Source organism: Ostrinia nubilalis, chromosome 21 (assembly GCF_963855985.1).
Source record: "Ostrinia nubilalis chromosome 21, ilOstNubi1.1, whole genome shotgun sequence".
Taxonomy (NCBI): Eukaryota; Metazoa; Arthropoda; class Insecta; order Lepidoptera; family Crambidae; genus Ostrinia; species Ostrinia nubilalis.
The window spans coordinates 6,264,969-6,270,846 of NC_087108.1; positions in this window are offsets into that span (position 1 = coordinate 6,264,969).

Below are 5,878 nucleotides of genomic sequence, written 5' to 3' on the forward strand. Positions count from 1 at the left end.
CCTTTTTTTTTTTTTTTTTTTTTTTTTTTTACATGAGGAAATGCTTTGCGCATACCCCGGGCCGCGGGGGCAGCCAGGGGTTATGTGGGACTCTCCCCGCCAGAAGGACGGGGCCTACCCACTAAAACCTCATGGGGTCCTCTGCTAGCGCGATATGAGGTGCACATAGGGCTTACCAGGGGCTTAACACCACGTGTGCACCTCGCGCATCTGCCGCAACCGGCTCCCTCCAAAGCGCGCGGAACACCCGCGCGCGCTCTGGGACTCACTTCGTTGAGGGCCTCCTCCCCCCGGAGGGTACCCCCTGTGAGCTTGCCGCCTGTAAGGCCTGCTCCTTGGTCAGGCGGTCAGCGACAGCGAGCGAAAACTCCTCGCAGGACGCAACGACCGCCTTCTTCGCTTTGAGCTGCTTCGGCACAGGACACTTTTTGGTCCCTGCCACGTGGTCAGCAACTCTACCCTCAGCTGCGCACAGGGCACATTAAAGCGCCGCAGCCGGGCAGCCTCTCTGTTTATGGCCGGGTTCGCCGCAGCGGAAGCACAGCGGACTGCGATCCACCGCGGCCGCGCAGTTGTGCGCCATATGGCCCTCGCCCCAACACGCGAGGCACCGCAGGGCCCTCGGTTTGAGCAGGGTGACCTGCACCGAGGACCAACCGATTAGCAGCCGGCGTGTGTCGGCCAGCTGTTTCGCGGCCTTCTGTGGCATCCGCACGATCACGCTGCGCGTGTGTCTCTCCGATATTTTGCCCACGACGATAGTATCCGCTGAGCATCTCCCTTTCTCAGCCAATATGGCTGCGATGTCCTCCGCCTTCACCGAGTCATCTAGACCGGTGAGGCGAAGGTCTTCCACCTTCGTGGGCCGCGTGATGGAAATCACATTCGGCCGGAATTGCGGTACCGCTTTTAGCGCAGCAGCCAGGCGGTCCGCCTTCTCTTCCGCTTCCGGCCCCGTCACGACCAGGAGCTTGGCGTCTGTCCGGGATTTCTTCATCCGGACGCCATCCGGAATGTCTAGCGCGGCCAAGTCGATCGTCTCCTTGGCCTTGCGTATGACCTTTTCATAGGTAATTTCGTACCGGATGGCATCCGGGTCCAGCTTTAGGGCTACCACCGCCGTTGTGGGGATCCTCACTTTGCGTGAGTTCCCCTTAGCGCGGCTTGGCCCGGGCTTCGCCTGTGGGGCAGGTTTGGCGCCTTCTTGCGCCTTGCCCTTCCTACCCTTCTTTCCCTTGCCACGCTTAACCACCTCAGTCCACTCTGCATCCATGGACGCGGGAGGAGGCGGCAGCGGGCGGGATTCTGCTGTCGTTTGTGGGGGCGCGGTTTTCGCACCCCTCTTCTTCTTCTTGCCCTTGACTGGCGCGGGGCCATCCGCGGCCTTGGGGGCGGCGGCCGTTGCCTTTCGAGCGGTGGCTGCCACTTGAGGGGCGGTGGCTGCCGCCTTTGGGGCGGCGTTCGGAGCCTTTTTAGGTGCCGGTTTCAGGGGGGCCTTTGACCTTGTGTTGGCCGAAGGTGTCGCAGGAGGCAGCGGAGGGAACTCGGTCTCCATAGCTGTTTCTCCGTCGTTGTCCCGATCCGTTGCCAACGGAGGACGGTGCCGCTGCTCCGGGAGGAGGCGTCCCTCTAGCGCCTCGAGACGCGCGTTGAGCATTACGCCGACCTTTTCGAAGAGACTGCGCTCAACGTCCTCCATACTCTGCCTTGATTGTCGCTTCGGGGGAGGTGGTGGCGGGGCGGGAGCGGTTGCGGCTTGCGCATTGCTCGTCGCTTCCTTGAGCCGAGTGATCTCTGCTCTGAGCTCAGCCACCTCTTGCTTTAGCTGGGCGTTAGCGACGCCCAGCCTGTGCAGTTCCTCATCTTTGGGTCTCAAGCCTATGGCCTTCGTGACCGTCTCTATTGTGACTGCAGCTTCCCTGAAGGCGCCCTTGATGGTGCCCTTTAGGTTGCCACAGGACCCCGACAACTTTATAACTGCTTCGGCACTGTCGCGGATAGTCCGCAACATCTCCTCCGTAGTCATCTCGGTCGTGAGGTACTCCGCTTTCGAACGCGCCGCTTTCATGCGACGCGAGTAGGACACAGCCATCTCCTCCGTCTCCGATAGTGTGGCCTGCCTGTCCAGCTCCTTTTGAAGAGCCTTCTCAGCAGCCTTTCTGGCCTTTAGGCCCACATATTCCCCCGTGCTGGGAGGTCTGCCACGGCCGCGCGGTCTCTTAATATGAGGACCGCGGGAGCCGCGCCCTCGCCGCCCACTGGACAGCTTAGGTACCTTGTCAGTCTCCTCATCCTCTTCCTCTTCTCTAGGCAAGGAGCGTTTCACGCCCGCCCTTGACAGGGAGCTATCGACGCTCTCTGCCTGAGAATCAACGTCGTCGTCGTCCGTGTAGTCGACGGACAGGACAGATATTCTGTCCGACCCGCCGTCGTCCGTCCAAGAGTCATATCCTGGGGCGTCTCTTCCGGTATGGCCACCTAATCGGGCGACCCCGTCCTCCCGCTCGGTGACCGTGCCACCTACTCGCGCGGGAGTCGCGCTCCGACTGGATGACGGAGCGGTCTCGACCGCACGCTTGGCGACTTTCTCAGTTTTTCCAACCTGCTTCTTCGACGGTGCAGGACCTCCGAACATGGCCCGGAGCCTGGTCCCATCAAAGGAAGGAGGTCTCATCCTCTCTACTCTCACCACTATCTCCTTCTCCTTTCCACCTGCTGAAAGCACAGAACGCGTTGCGGCTCCCCCAGATACGTGAGCCGAGACCGCCGAGGCGGTGAGGGATTCTCCGGCATTGCCGGTACCCTCCTAGGGTATACTATCATTTGTCTTTGCGTCCATGCTTGTGTGTCTGCTTACGGGCGCAGCTGCCCCACCTCCACGACGGGGTAGCATGCTAGATACCCTCTAGCCATTCATCCCCTCGGCCCCCGCCAGACCTTAGGATTAGGGGTTTTAAAGACTTGTCCTTGTCTTGGCCCCGACTTCCGTAGCCGGGGCCCCCGGCCCCCCTCCGTTGGGGGGTTACGGGTTGCCCGACAGGCCCGCCGAGTTGACGCGACCTGTCGCGCCGGTGAGTAGTCAGCCGCCCGCGTGACAGAACACGCGGACGTTGCCCGGGATGCACCACGGGGAGGTCCCTCACCATCGCACCCCTCGTTTCGGAACACCTTGGGGGAAGCCTTTTTCCAGCAGTGGACGTCATTTGACTGAAATGAACGACTTCGCCTAATGTACAGTCAATCACATCTTATTTGGATAAATAGGTTGTTAAAAATTGTCGGTAGGACATTTTGACTAGCGCGTTGAAATTATTTAAGTCATCATCTAACCACGCAGGCTGAGTGCGAATTGACCAACTATTTTTTACGATTAAATGCAAGTGCTAAACGGGTCCACTACATCCACCTATATTTTGAAAAGCTATGAGGCAATGATGTAGCAAAACCCTGGGTAGGTATAGATTTAGGTAGACATTATGGTGAAAGTCACGGGAACCGCATGGATGTGGTCAGCGCAAGACTGATTGTTGTAGAGATTTGGTGCTTACCTTTGTAAAAAAGCTTTGATGGTCCCGAAGTGGGAATTTTTATGAAAGCCATAGCAATGTTACAATGAATTCATTATATCAAAGAGGTGTCAACCCTAAACAAGCTCGCATTGACGCCACTTTCAAAACTTGATTGAAACTTAGGCATAGATTCCAGCAGCCGAATTCCTAATTTCCAGACAGTAACAGCTTGACTTTGTTCTTTGGAGTATACGAGTAGAATGATGTTTTCCTAGGTCTTATTACTTTCAATGATGCCTTACCTTTACATTTATTTTAACCACGATACAAAATATTCCCACCGCCATCTATTGACAGCTCAGAGAACTCCTCCCAACTCGTAGCCTCGGGCCGCTAGTAATAAATTACCAATACCGTTGTAGGCACATCGATACCGATATAACAAAAAATAACCGTCACGTTCATAACAAACTTTGTCAATTTATATCGCGCTGTCCGTCGGCAGCCGGATTGGCTACAATCCTACGGGAGTTCGGATTTATTGCTGGAATTAAAAATTCTGGAACCCGTCTGTATTGCATTGTTTAAACTGCATACGAAATTCGTCAATATTATCTCAGTAGCTGATGGAGAACGGTATTCATTATTTCAACCAATAGCCGTACACGACAGCAGTAAGCCTAGGATGCGCGCCGCGATAAGCTTTTATGGCGCCATTTTATCGATTTTACGCGATAAGCCCATACGTTTGTCGTCTAAAAGCATCGATAAGATTTTGTCACGGCACGCGGCTGATCAAGCTAAACATTATGATATCTTATAATATTGTAAGGTGCTATTATGCAATAACGCCATTGCTGTAGGTACTTTTAGAACAACCGATGTAATAAAAATATTGGGTGTAATTTTTAACAGATTTTAGTTGGTTTGATTCCCGGGTGTGGCAAGTATTTTTGGAAATCTTTGTATGCAGATCTATTTCTTTTCAAAAATAAAGGAATGTTTTCTTTGAGTAAAATTTTCTATCTACAGTATTAATAGTACTTTCCCTCGGTGGTGGCATTACAAAATTCTTATTACTAAACAGGCGAGTTTAAAATAATTTTTCATCCATATTTACATAAATTCCTACAGAATCAATTAAAGCAATTTTATTTGTGCAAAGGTTTGGGTCGGAAATTATGTTTGGGCGGTGCAAATATTGTTATAAGGATAACGCTTTCATGGGCGAGATTACATTTTATGGTTTGGTTTAATAATATGGCAATTTGACCGTTGGCTTTTACCACGATTGGATGTTGGATCAATGTTGGATCAAACGTGTTTTAAATTAAATTGGAATGTGTGCGGTGTTTTTCAATGATTTCAAAGTTTTATTCAAATGTGCCCATGTATACCGGACTACAACTTATGTCAAAGGTCGCGGGTTCCCCGAACAATAGCACAATAAAAAATTTGTGTGACCTGTTTGTATTGGCCTGCTTTTAAAACACAGTTTTATTCGTGCCTGTAACATGTTAACTTGACAATTGTTACTGTTAGAGCTATGAATTTATTAAATACTTTTTAAAATATTAATATTATTATTATAATCTTTCCTCTGAATTTAATTAATTGATTTTAATATGTGATTTTAATTTTTAAATAGGCTGACCGCAATATTTTTTTCTCTAGCATTGTAGGTAATGTGTAGGTTTCTTTTGCTTTTCTCTCTCTCTATCGAATAGGTAACAAACTTTATAAAATTGACTTAGGCTATTACTATTTTAAATTAACTGTGAAGCAATCACAGAATCGATTAGTACGAGCGTTATCGTCTAAAAGCATTTTAACAAACTACCACAGATTGTTGTTTAAGTATTCCTCGCTTCCCAAAAACTAAAAACAAAATGGATCCACTCCACACTAGATTGCGCTCGGAGCTCGCCGAATTGGTTTTAATATTAATTACAATCTCCACTAACTACCGGATTGCGAGCGTCCCCCGAAGACATGTCCCGTTTTTTACATGGGACGTCCCGTGTTTGTCAGCTAACGTTGTTTTAGGGTTAATTTGGAAGTCTGAAACCTAAAAAATCACACATCACCTAGGGAATAGACTTGAATATTAGTAAGGGTGCATTTTAGTAACCCATGAATGTTATTAGGTACTTAGATAGATGGGTAGGTAGGTAGAAATCCTTGCTGCAGTGACGTCATGTGGCTAAAGATGATGATGTGATGAAAAAAAGCTTTCTTTTCCTTGAGTGGTCTCAAAATTTAAAATAGTTTTTCCCAAAATAATGTAAATAATCATTAGTTGAATTTAACTACTGTGTGCTACAATATCTTTACCCATTTACTATTAACATGAGTAATGAGACAAACAA